Source organism: Macaca fascicularis, chromosome 18 (assembly GCF_037993035.2).
Source record: "Macaca fascicularis isolate 582-1 chromosome 18, T2T-MFA8v1.1".
NCBI classification, from domain to species: domain Eukaryota; kingdom Metazoa; phylum Chordata; class Mammalia; order Primates; family Cercopithecidae; genus Macaca; species Macaca fascicularis.
This window is the reverse complement of record NC_088392.1, coordinates 63,215,258-63,240,186: the sequence shown is the minus strand read 5'-3', so window position 1 is coordinate 63,240,186 and position 24,929 is coordinate 63,215,258. Positions and strand designations below refer to the sequence as shown.

The 24,929-nt window shown below is 42.6% G+C and overlaps 1 protein-coding gene and 1 long non-coding RNA gene across 8 annotated transcripts in view; both read right to left on the bottom strand.

Moving 5' to 3' along the window:
* Positions 1-24,929, bottom strand: part of KCTD1 (potassium channel tetramerization domain containing 1) — a 200,444-nt gene that overhangs the window by 95,463 nt on the left and 80,052 nt on the right. The window contains exon 1 of one of the 7 annotated variants that reach the window (XM_065533964.2): positions 164-741. The exons of 4 other annotated variants lie outside the window; for them this stretch is intronic. The gene's annotated coding sequence lies outside the window, so the exon portion shown is untranslated. Of the gene's footprint in view, positions 1-163; positions 742-24,929 lie in introns of those variants that run through there. 2 more of the 7 variants (XM_065533970.2, XM_065533965.2) reach the window with 2 other exon arrangements.
* Positions 14,650-24,925, bottom strand: LOC135968258 (uncharacterized). The gene is made up of 2 exons (XR_010582889.1): positions 24,814-24,925; positions 14,650-16,892 (listed from the first exon to the last, which is right to left on the bottom strand). It is a non-coding gene; the product is annotated as an uncharacterized lncRNA (long non-coding RNA).

Here is a 24,929-nt window from a genome sequence, read left to right as displayed (position 1 = left end):
GGGGGAGGGGGGGACAAGTTAGACGGGAGAGATAGGGTAAAGGACGGAGGCTGACCAGACCTTCTTCCTCCCCCACCCGGCTCCCACTTCTAAGAAAACTTTGAAGGAAAAAAAAGGAAAGGGAGGGAGAGCTGTCGGTGGGGGCGAAACACTCCCAACTTACCCTCTGGCGGAGAATTGCGCGGGCCCGGGCAGGAGAGAGGGAGGGCCGGCGGGAGGGCGGGATGGTCTCGTTTCTCTAAGTAATGCCCGAGGAGCAGTGCCCCTTCCACTGCCCCCTCATTGCCCCCCGGAGCCGGGGGGTCGGGGCGGCGGCTGCGCCGGGCGGGCCACGGGTGCTGCCGCGGGAAACCCGTGTCTGGGGCCGCCCGGAGCGGAGCGGAGCAGGCAGGTTAATGAGCAGGGTGGAGGAGGCACGGCGAGGCCCCGCACCCTCTCGGCGCCCGCGGCCAGGGCGCAGCGGGCGAGGCTTGGGAGCGGGATGGGGCTGGCGGCGGCGGCGGCTCCCCCACCTACTTGCTGGCGGCGAGGCGCGGGGGCCTGGGGCCAGCCGCGCGGCTCCCAACTCCCTTTCCGACTCTTGCAAAGGAGCGAAACACGCCCCACGTCAGCCTCATCCCTTTCGACTTTTCCAACAGCCACATTTAAGCTGTCATTAAAGACCTGGGGCGCTCCCCGTAGGTCTGGGGCAAGTCCGCGCGGGTCCAGCCAGCCCCGGGAAGGAGCGAGCTAGAGAAGAATGGGAGGGGCCGGTGGGAGGGGAGACGAGGGAACAGGCGCTCGGGACCCCAGGGGCCCCAGGGACCCTTCCGCACCCGCCCAGGGCGCCGCCCTCCCTGCCCGCGGGCAAAGTGACACAACTCCCTCGGGCGAGGCGCTCCACCAGGCTGGAGCTAAAGTCTCCCTAAGGCCCGTCGGGCAGACGGAAAAAGCGAACTTGGGTCTCGGCCGACCCTGCCACCGCCACAATTCGGCAATTCAGAGCCGGAGCGCACTCTCACTCAAAGTTTGCCAACCGCCATTCGTTCGCCCTCCGGGTTGCGCTGCCTCAGGCGCGCGGGGGCGGGCACCTCGGAAACTGGAAAAGCAGCCAAAGAGCTCGCCGGGTCCCGCTTTCCCATAGGAGACACTGCCCCACTTCCAGCCAAACGCCCGCCCCCGGCGCGCCCAGGCTCCGGGCGCGTCCTTGCGTCGCCGCCTCCCGCTCTCCCGGCCCAGGGGCAGCGTCCCAGAGTCGCCCAGGACCTCGGCTGTTCTCTTAGGAGGCACAGTCCAGGCCACCTTCGGAGCTCGCGCTGCATCCTAACTTTCACCTCCTCCCGCAGCCCGTGTGTCCCCTGGTGCGCGGGCCGACTGCGAGTCCCTGGGGTGAGGGGACTCGAGGGAGTCAGGTCCCCAGCAGCGCGGCCCGGTGCCAGGCCGTCCTCCTGGGAGACAGCCTCGCCTGCTCCTCGGGTGCCCTCGAATTTGCCTCCGAGTCCAAATTCTCGGCAGTTAGGCTGTGAGAATCTTGTCAACTGCCTGTTCCCCCCTTCCCTGGCCCTCCTGTCTTGCTCTCAAGGGATACATTTTACGCGTCAATTGAAACCCATCCATCAATTTGTTTTTTTTGTTTTTTTTTTTTAAGAAAGAAAGAAAGACCAGGTCTCAGGGCCGCGTGGGCTTCTGAGTGGGAGCTGGCGATGCATTTTTCTGCAGCGAACGCTGCTGGTCATCCGCGTGCCTCCCCGGCCCTGGACGCCACCCGAGCTTTGGGGAACCCGCGCCAGGTGTGAAACAAGTTAGAGCAAGTCCCTGCCTCGCGGGCCGCCTCCGGCTCCTTAGGGAAACACACACACACACACACACACACACACACACACACACACACACACCCCACACTCTCATCCGCCCTGCTCTCCGCGGAGAACCGTCCGGGAATCGTCCCCGAGGTGCGGTCCGAGAGGTGGCCGGCTTTGTTCACAATGCACTGCCCTCCCCACCCGCCCTGGACACGTGCAGAAAGGCGTGTTCGTTTCTCCGAGGCTGCGGTGAGAAGCTAAGTTAGTTGCACACTCGGACCCGCACACAGTGAGCTGGCACACACTAGTCACACACGGCTACTTCCAGAGGGCTGGCCCTTTGTCCTGGGATGCTCCCAGGTTTTCGGGCCGCGGTGCGGAGAACTCAGGTGGGTGCCCGGCAAGTTACCTACCAGGGGCTGGTCCCCCGCGGCCCTTGCCATAAGCGCAGGGACCCGGGGGCCGCGCTGGCTCCGGGCTGTGCTCGTGGCTTGGCCGGGGACACAGGCCCACGCTCCAGCCTGGGAGCGGAGCCCCCCCCAGGTCTCCCCACCTCTGCGGGCGGCGGGGTCCACCCCCGCTCCCACCAGCTCCCCTCCCTACTGGGCGAGCTGCTTTGAATTGCTCGCAGTTTGCCGGAGGCGGTGTGCTGGGTTGGACGCTCCGGGAAACAAAGCAACCCAAAACAGCTCCCAGTTGACGTCAACTTATTTCCAGAAAAGAAAATAGTTTTGTGCTCCCAGGACAAAATACCCCCCAGGGCAGGTCTCTACTGGCAAAAGTCAGAGGAAAGAAAACCCCAAGCGCAAATAACTTTTTAACGGACTTGGAAAAGCAGCAGTTTGGGGTGCTGCTTGGACAGTTTGCAAACAACGGGCAGGACCCGCGCTTAAATTCGATATGAAAAACGCACCTTGGAAAGTATGCCTTGGCCTGATTACCGGGCAACTGTGGATCTGCTTCGTTGCACCAGCTCCGGAAAGGCTACCAAAATGATCTGCCGGTAGGATACTTCATTAAATACTGGAAAAGAAGACGTCTTTGGGCTACTATCTGTAGGAGTGATGGGAAGAACACCCAGAAAAACAGATATGAACCCTGCTTCCCCTTGACCAAAAAAAAAAAAAAAAGAAAAAAAAAAAAAAAAAGAAAGAAAGAAAGAAAGAAAAAAAAAGTTGCTTAATTTTTAAAACCCAATAACACAAAATTACAGTGCAGTTCATAAAGTAGTTCAATTCCAAGTTTAATAAATGATCCCTTAAAAACATCTTGTGGTTCCATACAACTCAATTCCAAAATGAAAGAATCAAAAAAGCTTTCTTCTTATTATTTCTGTAGAGGCAATATTGGTTGTCGTTCTGCCTATCAGCCAGCATTCGATTCCTCTACTTGACCTCTGCATATCATGAAGTCCATTGACTACCACCTTGACAATCGAAGCTGCCGGTCACCCCTTTGAAAGGATGCTTTATTTCTTGTGCAGGATACGTGACTTCTTTATAATCCCAGCACTATAGGGAACATTTATTGCAATTATTTAACTGTCAGAACTCTTTAAACTATGGTATGATGTTTACGACTTTTAACAAGATTCTCCATCTTTTGCTGGTGGGGGTGGGGAGGTCTCCTTGTATATTTGTGCTTCTCCACTTCTCAGAATACTTGAAAATAGTGAAACGGTTATTTCGGGATGAAAAACTCCACATGTTTCCCCCTTGATTCATAACCCAACTACTTCCATTTCAGGCTAACATTTTATGAAAGGTTATACTATACAGAATCATATTCAGCTCTTCCTCCTTTTTGCTTCCAGTCTTCTGAGTATCATCCCTGTTAATATACTGGATATAGTTGCTTTTTATCTGCCTGTTTCCTCTCTCCTAAGCAACACACACCCTTGTAGTTTCAGTCTGGTGCCTGGGGACATGGTGAGCACTTGTCATTTATATTGAATGAAGAGAATCTGTGTTTGGTTAAATCTTACATTTTGCAGGGAAGTTTTTGTGAAAAATTAAAAATAACATGAATCTGAAGTTCTGTATTAAAAACCTGGACAAATATTAACTACAAGGCAACATTATTGTTTGCAAGTTAAAATGAACTGAATGGCTGCTTTGGATGAATATTCCCTTATCATTAATCCTCTCTCCAGTGGAACATGCTTTAGAAAGTTATTGCAGAAGTAGAATGAGGGACCCTTTTCTCTCAGCAGAGTTAATGTTGCCTGTTCTGAGGGCAGATCTGGGGGATGGAAGTGTCTCTGTTAAGAGAGGTGGGCTGGGGAGGATTTAAATTGTTAAATTTGAGGAATTTTGTGGGCTCTTGAGAGCAGAGGCCAGAAAAAGCATTTAGTTCATCATTTTAAAGACACAAATTAAAAGAGAACGCCATACTCTCTTGATGTAATTACTAAAAGATTCATAAAGGGCTTTCAAGGCTAAATATGAATTCAAATTGAAACTATTTTGGTATATCTTGGTTTTAGAGGTTTTTTGTTTTGTTTTGTTTTGTTTCTTTCGAGACAGGGTCTTATTCTTTTCACCCAGGCTGGAGGGCAGTGGCGTGATTATGGCTTACTGCAGCCTCAACCTCCTGGGCTCAAGTGATCCTGCCATCTCATCTTCCCAAGTAGCTGGGACTACAGGCCTGCTCCACCAAGCCTTCCTAATTTTTGTATTTTTTGTAGAGATAAGTTTCCCCATGTTGCCCATGTTGATCTTGAGCTCCTGGGCTCAAGTGAGCCACCACTCCTGTCTCAGAGTTTAGCTATTAATTCTGTTGAATTCAATTGAGGATCATCTTGAGTAATGTTTTTTGAACTCAGATGAAGATCGAACCCATGTAATCTAAGTTGACAAAGTGCAAGAAAAGAAAAATAGCTCCACAGGAGTAGAAACTATGTCTTATTTATTTCTGTATTTCCAGTTCATTTCCTATTCAGTTTCTTGGTATATTTTAGCAGAGTGACTGGCACATAGTAGATACTCAATAAATATACACACATTTATGTGTGGGGAGAAAGCTAACTTCAACAAAACGTTGTATAGCAGAGTGGTGAAAAACTCTCTCTGAAGCCAGCCTACCTGGGTGTGAATCCTAGTTTGCCTTACTAACCACCCTTTTCTATGGCTCAGTTCTCTCATTATATTACCTGGGTGATAATGATAACAGTCCCTACCCCTCAGGATTGTTTTGAGAATGAAATAAGTTGATATGCACAAAACACTTAACACATTCATACACATGCAACCATTACTTCTTATTTATTAAGGCCCTATTGTTTCCCAAGCTTGATAGCAAACAAGAAAACTAAGGCCAGAGAGGAGGAAAAAAAAAAAAAAGTGAAGACATTTTCCCGAGGTCTCCCAGATCTGACCAGGGCAGGCAAATCTGGTTCCATAGGCCGTGCTTGAACCACTTGACCATATTCAGCCTCTAGGAACCAAAGAGTGAAGAGAGGAAGAGAGAGAGAGAAAAAAAAAAGAAAGAAAGAAAAGAAAGGAAGGAAAGAATGAAAGAAATAAAGAGGAAGGAAAGAAAAAATGTTCAATAATTCAGAAAGAAAGGAAAATAAGGAAGGAAGGAAAGAAAGAAAAACAAAATTCAAGGGAAGAATTCAGAATGAAAGAAAAAGCAAGAAAGAAGGAAGGAAAAAGAAAGAAAAAGAAAAAATCTTCAAGGGAACAATTCAGAAAGAAATAAAAGAAAAAAGAAAAGAAAAGAAAGAAAGAGAAGAAAGAGAAAGGAAGGAAGGAAGAAAAAAGAAAGAAAGAAGAGAAGAGCAAAAAGAATCTTCAAGGGAAAAATTCCCTACCGTTAAAATACCCCTGTGTATAATTGGATTTGGGAAACTTGGAAAGGCAGAATAGTACTTTGCCAATGTCTTGGACCGTGACACAACGTATAAATGGACTGAGACACAGTGTCATCTTTGTCACTTGGCCACCTAAACACTGGTACAATTTTTCTTGGCTATTGGAAGTAGGGGCCCATCTGTGTCTTAGAAGACATGGCAGTGAAGAATTCAGAGACAAAAGGAATGCCCAGAGGTTCAACCAGACTAGGAAGAGGTGCTTTCTGTTGAAATCCTGAGCTATTGTGAATCTCCTGGGGCAAAGAGGGTATTCCTGCTTTTTTCTTCAATGCTTTGTCAAAAAACAGGTCAGAGTAGACTTAATGCAGTCATTGACAGAATATTTAGTTCCTAATTGCTACCTGGTAACTACAATTCTAGGTCTTTCCACCTAATAATCACCTACTTGTTTCCTAGGCTCTTTGTGAAACAAATAATGTGCAAGAGATATGTAGTTTTCCGTAAGTAAATTGGGTTTTTGTCGAGCGTAAAAGTGTACCATCTTTCATCGTTACAATATTCTGATCATGAAACTTCACTTGGTTAATAAAGAAGTCAAATGTAAAGGTTGTCAAAGTTAAAAGAAACCTAAAATTCAGAATGATTGTCATTTCTTTATCTTCTAGTTGTATGTCTGTAAAAGGTATGTGGGATTAAAGTGGACATTAGTCCTGTTATTAAATAAAATTTTATTTCAATGTCATTGGAATACTAATTATGGTGGAAATGGAGATAAAGGTATGTGATAATATGTCATGTAACAAATATGTATTTTTAAAATAATGGTAGAACTACTTACAATGGTCTCACAATCTAAAATATTCCTGAAACGATTTGCTGTGATTTCAAATAAAGTGGTCTGTTAATTTAGTAAAAGCAAAACAAATAAAAACTTAAACACTTTCTACCCAAATGTTGGTATGAAAATGTTATCCTTATCTTCTTTTAACTGTCAATATCAATTAAAATATCCTTTTACAGGAGAATCGCTTGAACCTGGGAGGCGAAGTTTGCAGTGAGCGATTGCGCCACTGCACTCCAGCCTGGGCAACAAGAGTGAAACTCCATCTCAAAAATAAAAATAAAATAGCCTTTTAAGAATGCAATTATTAGGCAACCTCTTCAAAAGCCATGAAAATGTTCATATTCTTTGACCCACAAATTGATGCTAGAAGTTCATCTTCTTAGGAAATATCCTGTTCTACTTGTATTTTGGTAAAGTTTGGTTTATTGCATCCAGGCCACCTGGACAAATGAATTTTTTGGTATATGTCATGAACTATGCTGTAGAACTACATTTTATAATGTCTTAGAGACCTATCTTTGTTCACAGAAGTTTAGAGAATAAGTATTTGTGGAATGGAGAAGAAAGAAGTTCAATTAGGGTAAAATCATGTCTTATCAATGTTCTATAGCAATGTCAGTTACCATTGAATGAGTAACGATAATGATAGTGAAAATAAACGATATGTACTCAAAGGGCAAAACGAGATAAATTTTAAAGCTCGTATTTCAATATCTTCATGACATTGAGAAAGTTTAAGGACCAGATTTTTAAGCTCTAGATATCAGAAATTGGTATCTGGGTGTATTGGGGCAATTCACAGGATGTGCGGAGGAGTGGGTATGTACCTGCCCCGTGGCTGTGTTTCTAAATGAACTAAAAAAGAAAAGAAAAAAAAAATCCCCTTTTAAATACCCAGAAGCACTAACCCACATTTTGAACTAATTGACTTACTTTTTCTTAGGAAAGCTTAATTTAACTGATAGGGGCACATGGGTTTATCTGAATATTTAAAGAAGCCCTGGGATGGGTTTGTTCTATTTCTTTAATTTGATGCTAGAGATCCAGGCTTTGCACCTGATGGAAGGAGACTGCCTTGGAGAGGGGCAGAGAAGCAGCAAACATTGTGACCTGGTCCCTCTCTTCTGTGACCTAAGTTTGCAGAGCCAGGGCATGATTGCTCCCAGGGGAAGCCTCACCATTCTTCATGTTTAGTCTTCCTACAGCCTGTCCCTGGATTAGGATACCCAGGGGGTCACGTGGTGTTATTATTCCCAATGAAAACAAACTCCCCTGACATGGATTGCATCTGTTGTATTTACAGTCTTTTCTCGTTATAGCTCATTGCCTTAAACTAAAAAACACAAAACAAAAATGTGGTTTATCATTCTTTTCTGATTATAAAAGCAGTAAGTGTTCATTGGCAAAGATTTGGGAAGTACAGAAATCTGGAAACATATATGTGTCTTATTTCTTTCTTGCTAACGTTTAGTGAATGCTTGCTGTGGGCCTGGGTTTTTACATTAACACTCTCGATTTCTTCTTATGAGTATATGTGAGGGTTGTTTCTATTCCTATTTCACATGTGTAGAAACACAGAGAGCTTCAATAACTTGCCCAACCTCACGGAGTTAGGGAGGCCAGACTCTAGGGCACGCACACTTTCTGAACAACTCACCAGACCATGACCTTTGAGTTCTATTTCCACTGCCAGAGACAACCACCCAAATACATTTGGGTGTTATTTCCGTGATTTCAATCACATGCCATTTACCGTTTAAGTACTACAGACAGTATTTGAAAATCTGTAATTCAAACTACGTAATCAGTGGATTTTTGGCAAACTCTGCCAAGCACCTGCTAAGAGACAGGAAGGAAAGAAGGCTCTCTCCAGGAGCTCCCTGACTCCAGGGAGGGGCAGATTTTCAATAAGCCCAAAATGGTCAATAGTGTTTCTTCTGTCAATAGCATTTCTCCTGTCTTTCTCATGGTTATCTTAGTGCAATCTGCCATAGAAAACACACAAACTTATTCTCTATCCACCTCTGAGAAGTTAGTTGAACTGTCAGAGTTTGAGGATGAATTCCTCAAGCTTTTCTTGCTATTTATATGGTGTTACTTACAGAATACAGCTTTTAAGTGGATGGTCACTGAAATGCCCAGGAAAGTGTTTGCTGTGGCTACTGTTCCCAGTTCGGTGACACTTTGGATATTGTAAGTGCTTTTTAGACCTCAGTACCATGCTTTAGTGGTCAACATGCTTTCTAAATTCACTATTAACTTTGCTTTCCTAGAATTGCTAGTTTTTAGATTTACAGCCTGAGATATATTAACTTTAGAGTACATCAGAATTAGCTGAATTACCTGGAGAACTTGCTTAAAATATGCAGATTCATGGGTGCCAACTCCAGAGATTCTGATTTAGTAGCTCTTGAATGTGGCCCAGGAATGTATATTTTTAACACACAGCTCAAACAATTCTAATACTGATGTGACCACACTTTGAGACCACTGCCTCAAAGCTCATATATTAAGCAATAAAATAATTTCCTCTCTAGCAATCATTCTGGGGTGGTGAATTCACTTGAAAATTGAATGCAAGTTGTGAAACCTCTTCAGAAGATGCACACACACACACACACACACACACACACACCAATTTTGCCTACCATTTCAGCAGGGATTGGAGTCAAGCCTGCTTTCTTGAAGCTCTGCAGCTACCTGGTCTCCAATACCACTTTAATACATATCCTCCCCTGGCCAAAACATCATCGTGGCTCCTTTCTTACTTTAGTTTCAAGTCCAAACTCCCCACGGTCTTGCCACAGTCTAATTTCCTGACATTGTCTGTTTCATCTCCCTGATATGAGTCCAGCTCTCTGTTGGGGAAGACTCCAGAGAGTTCTGGAGAGCTCAGACACTGGGAGGACATTTGGCTGGGAGTCCCCAGGACAGTGATCACGGAACTTGCGTGTGTTTCCAAATCACCCAGAAGGCTTGTTGAAGCAGGGTGCCTACATTTCTCAAAAGAAGACGTACAAATGGCAAACAGGCACATGAAAATGTGCTCAACATCATTGATCATCAGAGAAATGCAAATCAAAACTACAATGAGATATCATCTCACCCCAGTTAAAATGGCGTACATCCAAAAGACAGGCAATAACAAATGCTGGCGAGGATATGGAGAAGAGGGAACGCTTGTACGCTGTTGGTGGGAATGTAAATTAGCACAACCACTATGGAGAATAGTTTGGAGGTTCCTCAAAAAACTAAAAATGGAGCTTCCATACAATCCAGCAATCCCACTGCTGGGTATATACCAAAAAGATAGGAAATCAGTATATAGATGAGATATCTGTACTTCCATGTTTGTTGTAGCATTCAACATTGGCTATACCTCAGAATCACCAGGGGAGCTTTTACAAATTTAAACACTGCAGAATAATGTAAGATAAATATTAGCCCTTGCCACCTTCCCCCAACCAAAAAAAAAAAAAAGGAAATGTGCCAAATTTTGTTTAAGTATTGAACATAGGATACATGGGTGTTCATTCTCTCTACTTTTGTCTATGACAAACATTCTCACAACAAAAAAAATATGTATCAATGCCAGATCCCACCCCAGATTTGTTCAAATAAAAGCTCCTCCAGCCACGTGTGAGCCCCCCAAAAGCCCCTTGTCCACTCTGGTTTTCTGTTATTAAATTCTTTTTAATCCTTCTTCAGGCCTCTCCTAGACTGCAGTGGTTCTTGTGATTGGCTGCATGTTAATATCACCCGGAGAACTTGCAAAAAATACTGATACCCAGATCCTTTTCCAAAAGAACCAGATCGAATAGGTCTGGGAAGTGGCCTGGGCATGAGGACTTTTCAAAGTCCTGCAGGTGATTCTAATGTGCAACTAAGATTGGGACCCGCTGCCTTTAGACTGACACCATTCACACATGTCTATTCAGGGTCCTCAATGTCAGGTCTGGCAGGGGGTGGGGAAGGGTGTGTTCTGGGGTATGTTTAGGTTGTCTGTGAACCTGCAGAAATTGTATGCAAAATGTTCTGTATATGTACATCTGTATATTTTTCTAGAATTAAAATCCATAGCTTTCCACATCTTAAAGGAGTCTGTGATGCAAAATAGTTCAAGAAACATCCACGTGGGTGTAGAGCAATAAGCATATGCATCCTCTGTCATTGCTAGAAGGGTAAATGGTACAGTCTTTTTAGAGGACAGCAGAAAAATGCACATCCCTTTCAACGCAGTAATTCATTTCTAGAAATGGGCTGCACACAAAGATATATGTACAAGGGTGCTCTTGAAGCATTGTTTGTAACAAAGAATCATTGGATACAATCTAACTTCAGAGGCAGATGATGAATAAATAAATTATGTGTCATCTATTCAACAGAACACTATCTATAGATATAAAGAATAATGTAGGTTTGTAAGTGCTGAGTGCAATGGTCTCCAAGACATTTTATTAAGCAAGATAAAAACATTAGTGAAAAGTATAAGCCAATTTGCTGGAAAAAAAAAAAACCTCTGACCTAAAATGATCCATACATATTTTACAAATGTAACTGCAGTGGAGTAAAAAGAAAACATATAAAATAATTTACAGTGGTGACTTTGGGAGAAGAGAGTGGCACTGAGGGACTTTAACTTCTTATACTCCATACTTTGGTATTGTTTGAATTTTGCAACATGAGTATGTGTCCCTTTATTGCTTATTTAATAGGAATTGGGTCCATGTGCTGTCATTTTTGAACTCTGTCTCCATGGCCTTTGTTGCTCTGTTGAGTGGCCCATGTCTCCAGGTGCCTATTGTAGATATATGTCCTGGGTCTCTCTGCTTGCATGTCAAGCAGGTCCTCCAAACCCAGTAAGTCTAAAACCAACACAATGATCTTCTTACCACCCCAACCCTCTGTTCTAGGTGTTTCTATTATAGTGCCTGCCACACCTCAGACCTTTCTAAGGATGCTGCCTTGCTCACAACCACTGATCAAGGGACAGATTTGTCAAGTGGTCTGTCACATGACCAGCAATTATAATGAATGTGCCCAAGGATGGGTCCCTGGGCAGCCAATCCCTGGGCTAACTAGAAGGCTGGATTGAAACTCCTGAGCCAAGCAGTCTCTCTTTCTCTAGGAATCAGGGTCAGAGTAGTCAGTAGTTAGAAGAAAGGGGGCAGGGCCATGTAATCAGCCCAGTCCCATGCTGGCATGAGCACCTGCTGAGGGCCTGGGCTGCTCTGTATCCAGAACCACAGTCTAGTCAGCCTCCAAGGAGTCTCACTCTCCTAGAGTGCTGATGTTGGGTTTGAATGAGGTTCCACTTCCCTTTTAGTCTCACTATATCCCTACAGGTAATCAGCCCTGTCTTAAATTTCTCTTGCTTACAACCAAGAAATCCTAACTATGCTTTCGCCTTCTGCCCAGGTGCAACTCCCAAATCTCAGACTCAGGGAAAGTCACCACAATTCACCCTGTATCCATAACTCAAAACTGGACAATATCCCATCCTCCTTCTCAGACTCCACTTCCACTGAAGCACCAAGCCCTGCCAATTGTATCTCAAGATTTGTTTGTTTGTTTTTGAGATAGGGCTACACAGGCTGTACTCCAGTGGTGCCATCTCAGCTCACTGCAGCCTTGACCTCCCAGGCTCAAGTGACTTTCCCACCTCGGTCTCATAAGCAGCTGGAACTACAGGCACACAACACCACGCTCAGCTAATTTTTATTTTTTGTGTGTGAAGACTGGTGGGGTGGGGGGGTGGGGTGGTCCCCTTAAGTTGCCTGGGCTGGTCTTGAACTCCTGGGCTTAAGTGATACTCCCACCTCAGCCTCCCAAGGTGTTGGGATTATAGGCATGCACCATCGTACCTGGCCTCAAGAATTGTTTTTAAATCCATCTATTATGTCTTCATCCAAAGGTTGATTAACAGTCTTTTCCTTTCTATTAATCGGCTTGGGGTACCATTAACAAAATACCATAGACTGGGTGGCTTAAACAACAAAAATTAATTTTCTCACAGTTCTGGAGGCTGGAAGTCCAAGATTAAGGTGTCAGCAGGGTTGGTTTCTGGTGAGACCTCTTTTCCTGGTTGTAGATGACCACTTCTCTGTGTGAGAGCCTGGAGAGAGAGGGATCTCTGGTATCTCTCTCTCCTTATGAACACATCAGTTCTACCAGATTAGGGCCCACCCTTATGCCCTTGTTTAACCTTAATTACCTCTTTAACAACCCTATCTCCAAATAGAGTCACACTGCAGGGTTAGAGCTTCAGCATATGAATTTGGGAGGAACATGGTTCAGTCTGCAACATCATCCAAATCTGCTCCTCCTGCTTTATTTCCCATCTCTGCAACACACCCAAGCTAGGAACTCTGCAGTCCCCTTCCCTGCTTCCTCTCCTTTATGTCAAATCCATCCCATTCAGCTTGTGCTCTCCAGTTCCAATGGCATCACACTAATTCAGGCCACTTCTGCTCTTCAGTGATGCAGCAAACAAAGTAGAAGGTGAAACTGGAGGCCGCACCACCCACAGGAGAGTGGGCAGCCTGCAAACGTGTCCAGGCTGAATTTAGTCTCTGATCCCTGGTCCTTTGTATCCTTTAACTTAGACTATTGGTGTAAGTTTGTCTTCCCTGAAAACCAACAAACCAAACTATAATGTACTCCCTGCCTACTCCTTGACGGGGGTCCACCATTCTCCAAAACCAGCCTCACCCTCCAGCTACCAGGAAGTAATTGCTCTTCCTTGAAATCACTTGTCTCTCATCCTACCTTGGCTCTTATGCCCTTGGCCATACTCTTCATCTCCTGGCTCAACAACTCAACTCCCAGAGATCTTTTTGGAATGGTTTCACATGTTACCTTCTCTTGGAAGCATTCCCTGACTTCAGCAGGCCTGGGCTTCCCTCTCTCTATAGCAAGAGAGTGTAGTATAGTGGTAAGTGCATGGGCTCTGGCACCAAACAACTTGGATTCTGGCACTGCCACTTATGTGTTGCGTGATCTTGGGCAAAATCCTTCACCGTTTTGTTTGTAGAATAGGGGATTGTTTTGATGACTAAATGAGTTAATATGGATAAAGAGCTTAGAAGAGTGCCTGGCATACTGTTAAGTGCTCATCCATATTAGCAATGATCATGATCTTGCCTTGGTAGTGCCAACCACTGATCTGTGAGTCTTCCAGTCTTAGCTCAAGTCCTCTGAGGCACCTTCTCTCACTCCGTATGGCAGATTTCTTCTTTGGCTCCCCAGCACTTTGGACTGACCCATGTTTTAGCAGTTGCATGTATTGTAATTGCTATTTTTCTTCTTAACCAGACTCCTTAGGCTTCATTCAAAAAAGGGCCTTTTTTTTTTTTTTTGTATTCACATTGCCTAGCATAGTTACTGGCACATATTCGACAGATGTTTCTTGCATGTATTGTAATTGTGAATTTATATGCCTGTATCACCCATTCGACTATGAACTCCTTGTATCCATTCATTTTTTGCACAAGGAGAAGGACTGGGGTGCTAACTCAGACTGAGCATGGACTTGGAGCCAGACAGCCTCACTGATATCAGGCAGTGCTACTTTCTGGCTGTGTAACCTTGAGGAAGTCACTTTTCCAGTCTCATTCTGATTAACTCAATACACACCCCCAGCCTGGGCTCTAGCTGCACTGCAGTGTGCCTTATATCTGAACCATCTATTCCCACCATGTCACAGGCCTTTCTCCAAACAGCTCCCCTCTGCCTAGGATGCCTTTCCCTCTTACACACTTGATACGTTCCTAGTTATCTGTTAGGACCCAACTCACACATGTCTTTGAGGCTTTTAGAAAGCCATCTCTGATCTTTGTCCTATGGTAATACTTCTATATTATTTTATTATAATAATATCTTCCCAGCAAGGCTTCTCTCTCTCTCTCAATCTCTCTCTCTCTGTGTGTGTGTGTGTGTGTGTGTGTGTGTGTGTGTGTGTGTGTGTGTGTAACAATAGTTTCAGGCCGGGCACAGTGGCTCATGCCTGTAATCCCAGCACTTTGGGAGGCTGAGGCAAGTGGATCACCTGAGGTCAGGAGTTCAAGACCAGCCCAATCGACATAGTGAAACCCCATCTCCACTAAAAATACAAAATTATTCAGGCATGGTGGTGCATGCCTATAATTCCAGCTATTTGGGAGGCTGAGGCAGGAGAATCGCTTGAACCTGGGAGGTGGAGGTTGCAGTGAGCTGAGATCGTGCCATTGCACTCCAGCCTGGGCAACAAGAGCGAAACTCCATCTCAAGGGGGAAAAAAAAAAAAAAAAAAAAAGAACAGTTTCAAAGGGTCATAAATACAGCCTGCAATATGTATTCAAAACCAGGCAAAAGGAAACACCACAAAGCATCAAAAGGAAAGAGATACTTGTGACTAAATCTTAGGCTAAAAATGATAATGTTAGTCTTCTAACATAATGTTTAGTCTTCTAAAAAGTTAGATCAACTTTTCTTTAAAGAGTAGCTATTATGGATAAGATGAGAGAAAAGGAGGTGAAGAATTCATTAATATTGGAAAGATCCTTTGAAGGTGAAGACTGCAGGGTGAGAGTACTAAGGTGTCAGATTACTGTGTAATTAGGGACCAGTTCTGTTCCAGATCATCTCTATCTCTGGCAGAGTCTCGCTTTATTTTTGCAAACAATTGAATTCTTTCATTCGTAACCTTTCCCTTTATATGGATGTGGTTCTGAGGGGATTCATCAAAGAGCCTGGAGATCATCAGCTGAATCAGGTTGTCTTTACATACCATGTTATGGAAATGAAATCTTTATCTCCCTTTCTGTTTTTAAAACAGGATTTAAATTCTGTCTTTGAAAATGAAAGCCTTCCCAAAGCATACTCTGGAACTTACATCTCTAAGAGATATAAACCCATCAAGAATGCCCAATGGTACGTTGAAAAGTTTTTCCTTTTCATCTATGAGAAAAAAACTTGTATTTCTTTTTTAAATGACTTTCATTTTGTGGGCATTCATTTGATTCTTCTGGGTCCCAACTTACTTTTCTGGATGAATTAGACTGTCTTTAATTTGCTGCTTGATGCTTGTGTGGGAGTGAGCCAAGCTTTGTTTCCAGAACTTCTTCCCTGTGGGATGTTGATGTGTTAGTGCCAATTTTTTTTTTTTTTTTTTTCAAAGAAGGATGGAAGAGTCAAGTTTAGTACTAAGGATTAGCTCAGCAGTGGTTGCTAAACTCTTTGAAATCATTAGATGAAAAGCAAAAATAGAGCTGTACTAAGTATACATATCATTGTTATTTTTGTTATTATTGTGGGAATTTTCCATTCAGAGAGTATATTATTACTGGATAATTTTCTCTCTAGATTTATGATGTTAAGTTTTGTTTAGGAAAAATGTGTTTCTTTGACAAGTACTTTTTACTTTTTTTTTTTTCCCCAAGATAACTTTCTTGTCTTGGTAGAAGCTGAACCCTATGGGATTCATTGTATCCAGGCACTATGTTCAGTGCCTAACACAGACCCCAGCACACAGTAGGGACCAATGTGTTGAACTGAGTTGAATCTAATGGCTTGCCATTTTGAAGTGGTATCAAATAGCTGTAATCAAATATTGTTTCCTCTTCAATGAATTCAATGCAAGATTATGGCATTTGAAACCATTTTCTTCTTGAATTCGAATTCTCCAGGTTTCATGGTCTGTCCAAGGATCCTAGCACTGTATCTGTGACCTGGGTAGGGAGTAGGAAGCCAGATTCCATAAGGACAGTTTCTGCCCAGGCTTCTGCCCTGTGTTTTCCCTGGCTGCACTTCCCACCCCACCAGGCCCACACCTGCACTGCAGAGGCACGGGACCAGTTCCACCGAACACCTTCTGGCTGTCCTGAAATAAACCGACAGAACTTGCCACTCCCGGTACACCACCAGGCTCTGAGTTGGTTAACAATTCGCTGAGAAGACAGCTCTAGAATTGCTTCTGCCTACGAAGGGTGAGGATGGGTATATATAAGAGATTTCCAACTTGACAAATCCATTTGGGAAGGCTGAATTTGCAGTTTGAGGAGGGAGTTTGTTCAAGGAGCATCTGCATGAACATTCTGCTGGAGCAGCCTGTGGGCCGAAATCCACAAGGCTGGCACTTTGAGGTTCAACTTGATTCTACAGGCTCTGTGGTCTCATCCCAAAGTCACAGCCCACACAACTGGCATTTCCCCTGGTGGCTTGGATTAGACAACAATCCCTAAGCTCTACTTTGGAGGCAAGATCTTTTTTAAAAAAAAAAAAAGGTGGGGGTGGGGGCAGACAGGGAAGGGATTATGATCTATGTAGCTGTTCATTTCCAGTCAGGGATTTGTGCCCCAATATCCCCGGGGTGGTGGAGGCATCAGCCTTGAGGATAGTGCCACAAAAGGCTGTTCCCGGAGACAAACGAGCAGGGGAGGGTTCGTTTTCTTGGCTGCAAGTGGCTCTCTGGGAGCTAGGGAAGAAAGAAAAGGGAATGACTCTGAGAGGCTCCTGCAAAGCCTCTCTTTGCCAGTAGAGTTCAGATCTACTGCCCAGTCTTCCCTTGACACTAGTTGCCTACTCTTCCACCAATTACATTTTAAAGAGCTATAGCCAAACACCACCAAGGTCTCTATCTTTTAGGATTTCTGCTAATCCTTACCTTCAGATAAGAGATCCCCAGGCATTGCTCAGTGTTTCAAGAAATGTGTTACTAATTCAAAGGTGCTGAAATTGGAAGGTTATTTACATACAAATTGTGTAACAACCACTCTGGAATCTATTTGCAATTCCAACATGCTTTCTTGAGAGTAAGTTAATTGTGTCTCCAACTTAGGGATGGTGTGGGGATGAGAGGGAAATGCTGTTGTTCTAGAAGCAGAGGTCTGATGCTTTTTTTTTTTTTTTTTTTTTTGAGATGCAGTCTTACTCTGTTGCCCAGGCTGGAGTACAGTGGCATGATCTCGGCTCACTGCAACCTCCGCCTCCTGGGTTCAAGCAATTCTCCTGCCTCAGCCTCCCGAGTAGGTGGGATTACAGGCATGTACCACCACACCTGGCTAATTTTTGTATTTTTAGTAGAGACCAGGGTTTCACCATGTTGGCCAGGCTGGTCTCTAACTCCTAACTTCATGATCCACCTGCCTCGGCCTCCCAAAATGCTGGGATTACAGGTGTGAGCCACCGTGCCTGGCCAAGTGCTTCTTTGAAAACCTACTGTTTTGGCAAATAGAAACTGAATGCACACTTTGAAGAAGATTGAGATTTCTTTTAATCTATATAAAAAAGCAGCTGTCCGTCTCCACCTGCCCCCTCTCTTACTCCATCAGAAGGAGGAAAACAACAATGAAATTATATTTTTCAGAAAAATATTGTTTATGAAATCAAAATCAAGATGATCAAGGCCTAATTTTTTGTAAAACATTTGTAAGATTTTAAGTTAGCACAACATTTTCTATCTTTTTCTTCTCTGGCCATTGGAAAATTCATTTCCTACCCATTTCCTTCTACTTAATGAAGCATGATTAACAGATTCCATAAGGTGATGTTAAATGAAACCCCACACACAGCAAGAGTAATATAAGTGGAATTATCAAGAGGGAAAGAGTGGAGTAGTTAACAAATATAAGTGGATCAGCTCATACAATTATTGTTTGTTTTTTTTTCCAAGACAGGGTCTCACTCTGTCACCCAGGCTGGAGTGAAGTGGCACTCCTAGCTCACTGCAGCCTCGGCCTCCCTGGGCTCAGGTGATCTCCCTGTCTCAGCCTCTTGAGTACCTGAGTCTACAGGCACGCACCACCACACCCAGCTAATATTTGTATTTTTAGTAGAGACGGGGTTTTGCCATGTTGCCCAGGCTGGTCTCGAACTCCTGGGCTCCAGCAATCCACCCACCTCGGCCTCCCAAAGTGCTGGGATTGTGGGTGTGAGCCACCACACCCAGCCTCAGCTCATACTTTTTTTTAATGATTTCTTTTCCTACAACATTAAAAAAAAAATGAGATAGGTTGTGTACACAGTCATTTATATAATAATTGCATCTAAAACCATCACACTGTAGAATAGTACGAATAAAAAATAAAGTCATTAACATGATCCATGGAGAGCTTAATCAAGGCCAACACTCTGTTTGCTTCCTGTTAATTTGTAACTAATTTGCTGCTACTGGTATACTTTTGATACACAGCTTTGTAGATTGCAAGCAAAACACTGGAAGCTCAACAAATTGTTCTGATATTTTTTGTGCTAAATTGACCCTTGTTGATACTGTTGAAAATACAAAGCTGGATTCCAAATATATTTTCTTTGGGAAAATAAAGAATATTTTGTTATTATTATTATTATTATTAGGTTTGGGCATAACAATTTGATTTAAGAGGAAGGGACAGGAATTACTGTTTAATCTTTTCAAAAGGCAATTAGTCCGTTAACTGATCCCACTTCTATTGCATAAGTAGCATTTTAACAAAAGGACTGAGCTAAAGCACTTGTAATAATCATATGTAACTTAATCATATGACCTTTGTATGGTGTGTTAGAGGTTACAAAGCACTTTTACATGTATTATCTCATCTCAACTTCACAACAAAAAATGAGTAAGTAGTATTATTATTCTACACTCGACAGATAAGAAAACAGGCTGAGAGCATTTAAACAACTTGCCCCCAAATAATCCAGGTATTAAGATGCAGGGCCAGGAATTGAACCCTGTGCTTATATCCCAAATCCTGTATTCCTTCATTACACTACAGCTGCCACCTAAAAATTGCAGAAGTACTACATGGGGCTCTGAGAAATAATCTTAGTGCTTTGGGCAGAGCTTCTCTCAGTAACTGATAAAACCCACTCAGATCCCTTCCTTCCTGACAACTCACAGCTCAAATGTCATCGAAAAGAAACACTTCCTACCTCTCTCGCCTTTCTCCCGCCCCCGACAACACTCTTCTATTCAGGCTGTCAGATTCCTCTTGCAAAGCATTTGGGACACACATCAGGGAGGTGGGGGGTGGGGGGTGCGGGGAGCACATTGCCTTGATTCTCATGACAATGACAACTAAACTGTTACATTAATTGTTGAGGGGGAAGAAGGGGTACAGATTATTCACAAAGAAAAGATAATTCCCAGCTCACCTCAGGTTATGAAATACCTGCTCTAACTTGATCTTAACCCTCTCCTAGCTCAGATCTGAAATCATCTATTGGAATTTAGTTTTAGACAGAAAGACACACAGCTTATAAAGCTATTCACTCCCAAATAATTAGGAATAATATATTGTCTGAGAAGCTGAATTAATTAGATATTAGCAGTCAATTAACTAAAAGGTCACATAGGCTGGGTGCAGTGGCTCATGCCTGTAATTCAAGCGCTTTGGGAGGCCAAGGTGGGTGGATCACCTGAGGTCAGGAGTTTGAAACCAGCCTGACCAACATGGTGAAACCCTGTCTCTACTAAAAAGACAAAATTAGCTGGGCGTGGTGGTGCATGCCTGTAATCCCAGCTATTAGGGAGGCTGAGGCAAGAGAATCTCTTGAACCCAGGAAGGGGAGGGGTTGCAGTGAGATGAAATCGTGCCACTGCACTGCAACCTGGGCGACAGAGTGAAACTCCATCTCTCTCTCTCTATATATATATATATCTGAAATCGCATTCATTTCAGGTACCTCACTATATAGTGATTTTTGAGGTTATAGGTGAAACTAGGTTATATTATGTATGAATTACATTGCAGGATGGTAAGGTGTTATGAAATATTTGTTACAAAAAGGGGTTATTGCCACTGCACTCCAGCCTGGGTGACAAAGTGAGACTCCGTCTCAAAAAAAAAAAAAAAACAAAAAAAAAAAAACAAAAAAACCCACACAATAACAACAAAAAAAAAAAACGGGGGGAGCGGTTATATAAATTAAATCATATATCTATATATGTACTCTGAGTATAATTCCATTATTCTCTAAGAATGCCTCAGTCATGTATAGCTCTATTATTCTGTGAGGTTGTCTAAATCATATGCCGAGTATAACACAATTAATCTCTGAGTTTGTTTCGGGCACTTCCATGGTTCTAAGAATATTTTTGGCCAGATAACATTTCCAAATACTCCATTTGTATTTTTATTGCTAATTATAAAATATTTTTACTGGTAAATAGTCATTACACCTAAAATTCCTCAGCTTTTTCTTTTATAGAATGTAAAGGCTTAATAGTAGATTTCTAAGTAACCACTGAATATGAAAAAAAGTCTTTCTCTCACTAATTAGAGGGTGGAGACCGAGTATCCATTCATTTCTGCGTTAACAGAATGTCCCTTGCACATAGCAGGCCAGTAAACACAAGTTATTGAATGAATGAATGGGTAAGTAAATGAACAACTGAGTTCCAATTCTCCAAGCTTTGGAAAAACTGCCATGGCCTTAACAAACAGAGAAGAAATAATCAAGAACACTCCATATTGCAATTTAAAAAAATACCCATATCTGGTTATACAGTTGTCCCTCGGTATCTGAGGGGCACTGGTTTCAAGATACCCTCCCCAACAGGATATCAAAATCTGAGGATGCTCAAGTTACTGATATAAAATGGTGTTGTGTTTGCATATCACCTACATGCATCCTCCTGTTTACTTTAAATCGTCTCTAGATTACTTATAATACCTAATACAATATAAATGCTATGAAAATAGTTGTTGCACTGTATTGTTTTTATTTGTGTTATTTTAATTGTTGTATTATTATGGTTTATTTATTTTTTAGAATATTTGCAATGTGAGGTTGGTTGAATCTGAGAATGCGGAACTTACAGATACATAGAGCCAACTATATATAGATATTCTTGGATCATGAATATGGTATGGTGATTGTGCATGGTACCTGGCGTTCATAGTGTAACCCATTTCAAATAGCCATTCCTTATTTTAAAAAGTCACAGGGTAGCAAATGCAAGCTTTGCTAAAAGGTGTCTACATATATAATGTTCCATGTTGCCTCTTCAGACAATGGTATGAAGTGTTTGGTGTAGAGGTGAAGAAGAACAAATTAACCCATTGAGTGAATTTATTCTGTTCAAATGTGAGATAGTACATGATACTTAATTCTGTATTCATTAAAATTAAACCTCATGCTAGTGGTAAGGTTTTATTTTTTATTTTTATTTATTTATTTATTTTTTAGAGACGTAGTCTCACTCTGTTGCCCAGGCTGGAGTGCAGTGGCACAATCTTGGTTCACTGCAACCTCCGCCTCCCAGGTTCAAGTGATTCTCCTGCCTCAGCCTCCCGAGTAGCTGGGACTACAGTGCCACCACGCATGGCTAATTTTTGTATTTTTAGTAGAGACAGGCTCTCACCATATTGGCCAGGCTGGTCTTGAACTCCTGACCTCGTGATCCACCTGCCTTGGCCTTCGAAAGGGCTGGGATTCAGGTGTGAGCCACTGCTGGTTTTTACAGTTCTTGGCTGGCACCATTACAGAATAACACATGAAATTTCTTTCAGTGCAAGAAAATTAGGTAATTTAAGGAAAGTGAAAAGTCACAGGCATGGTACATGAGTCCGATTATACCAAGTTCTTTGTATTGGTTTTGGGTGGTATTTTATTAGGGCCAGAGTAATCAGAAGAGCTAAGGGATGTGAACATTAGAATGGCTACAATATAATGATCCTATTTAAATGAATCAGTGTGTGGGGTTATGGCAATGGGATGAGGCACTCGGTTGCTTTTGATGCAGTAACTGCGAAGTAGACTATGGGGTTACACCAATGAGCCACTTGTGCTGCCAAACATTCCAACAATTATTTATTCAGGAACTGCCCTCCATGGTAGTAAACCCTGAGATACTAAATAAATTAGACCATGAGCTAGGTGAGGAGCTCTCATGTTTGCAGATGAGAGGATATAAAATCTCAAGATAGTTGCAGGTCAAACTAGTGTAGGAGTTGAAATAATGCTGGAAAAACTCAAGTAAACAAAGGCCTTCCTCAAAATGGCTTAGGTTTGAAGGAAATGACTTTATATTAAGTATACAACTAAGTTAATAGTTGAGTTTCTAAGATGCAGACCATGTATTTATAGTCTGATATATATTGTAACCCTCCAGACCCAATAACCACCCCTGTCTTTTTTTTTTTTTTTTTTTTTTTTTTTTTTTTTTTTGAGACGGAGTCTCGCTCTGTCACCCAGGCTGGAGTGCAGTGGCAATAACCCCTTTTTATAACAAATATTTCATAACACCTTACCATCCTTCAATGTAATTCATAGATAATATAACATCGTTTCACCTTTAACCTCAAAAATCACTACATAGCGAGGTATCCGGAGAAGGCAATTCATAGAAACAAAATTAGAATGGTGGATGCCAGAGGCTGGGGGGAGGGGAGAATGAGGAGTTATTGTTTAATGGATACAGAGTTTCTGTTGTGCAAGATGGAAATTCTGTGGATGGATGATGGTGATGGTTGTACAATAATGTGAATGTACTTAATGCCACTGAACTATACACTTAAAAATTGTTAAGATGGTAAATATTATATGTATTTTACCACAATTTTAAAAATTGTGATGCTGCCCTACTTATAAAAGAGACAAAAAGGGCAAGACGTTTATTTTGAATTAATACGAACAATAAAATGTTAATGTTTGGGCACAACTATGCCAGAAGACATGAGAAGGTGGTGAGAAGCTGGTTATCTCTGGAATCACCATTGATGTGTGTGCTACAAACGCAGTCAGCTATAAGTGCCTTTCCAGAGCAATGCTGCTGTGCACGGGATTTGCCAAATGGTGGCCAACTCTCAGAAAGCTCTGCCCAAAGCAAGGCACAGTTTTGTCTACATGTATATGGTAGTTGCATTTTTGGAAAATTCAGTGTCTTTAAAATCTTGCAAAATAGACATCGTGTTTTTCAATTCAATATGTACAAACAAATTGAATTCATAGATTATTCTAAGCAATTTTTCACCTACAGAATGGGTTGGATGTGGAAGTCCTGAAGACACAGGAGTTTTTGTGTTTCAAGACTAGTCCTTGCATTTGCTGGACATCTCCTATCCCTGGTCCCTGCCCACCAAATACCAGTATTGCCCCAAAGTCTTTGTGACAACCAAAAGACCTCCCAAGTTTTCATCAAACCCCTTCTTGAGAGCCACTGGCACGTGCTGGCCATACTTTGTGCCACAGGTTCAGGCACCCTTTCACTAGTGCTGGTCAGATCCCTCTTTCCACTATGATTTCCTTCATCTTGGAGCTCATAGTTTGATTATCTCTTATTGATTATAATTAATAAAAAATAAAATGGCTTTTTAACAGTGCTGCCTAATTGGCTGACAACCAAATAACAGAGGATCTTAAATAAACACACTCTCCTCTTTTATAAACACACGGCTCCTTTTATAAAAGCTGACAAATAAATGAGCTGATGTCAGATATTTGTTCTAAATATTAGCCCTCCGTGCTTGTTGCCATGGGACTCGTGATGCCCTTAGATAGCACAGTATCTTCCAGCCATTTGAGAAGGATTAACTTATACTCAAAACGGCTCCCAGTTAACACGGACTTCTACTGTGGTCTTTCAAACACACAAAAAGTAATTCTCAAGAGCACAAGGGCTTTGAGGGTGAGCCTTTGAGTGCCTCCCAGGTAGCTGTAAGCATGGAAGGCACTCAATACAGATCTGTTGAATTGAATTTGTCTATGTAAGCTATTTATAGTAATTACCAATATTAATTAATCAAAACACACTAGCTTCAATTCCTCCAGATAGACAGCATTTTAATGTACTATATTTCACTTTCAAGTATGTCACCATCTCACAATTGATAAAGAGAAATGTGAGTTGCGGTGAAGATCAAAACTTTTTGCACAGGTTCTTCTTCCAGTGATTTTATGATAGATAAAATGAAGAACCCGGAATCTGCAGAGTAATTATGTTAGATAGCTTCACATCATCATTTATTCATTCCCAGGATAAAACTGTTTCTCCTGGGCCCTACGAGAAACAAGTTTGGCTAGGACAAGCAACCCTCAATTATAGTGATATCTTTGCTGTGGAAAAAAAAATAAAAATAAAACGTGTAATTAAATTTTGCAGGTGCAACAATCCTGCTACCACGAACCATGGAGGAAATCTGTGAAATTATCCTGAGCAATTTTCTCCAGTGTAATTTGGAAATTAGCCCACCTGGAGACATAAACCCACAATTTCCTCTGCCATTGTCTTATCACATCCATCTTGTCTTAAATGCTGAGCCTCCTGTTGCAGAAAGAAACAGGTTTGAACACCCGAATCTCAGCAATGGAGTAGAATATTTCAGAAGTTTGATTTCCAGACCCATTGACTTTCACGGTGGCTTTAAAAGACCATAAAAACCAACCGAAAGTACTGCAGGGCATAAACTAACCTGCCAGCAAAGCATCGCCGAGTCGTGGCAACTCGGATACGCGTGCAGACTTGAAAATGCAGAGCGCCGCGCCAAAGCCTGCGTTCCTGGGAAACCACATGCAGCGTCTCCCAAGA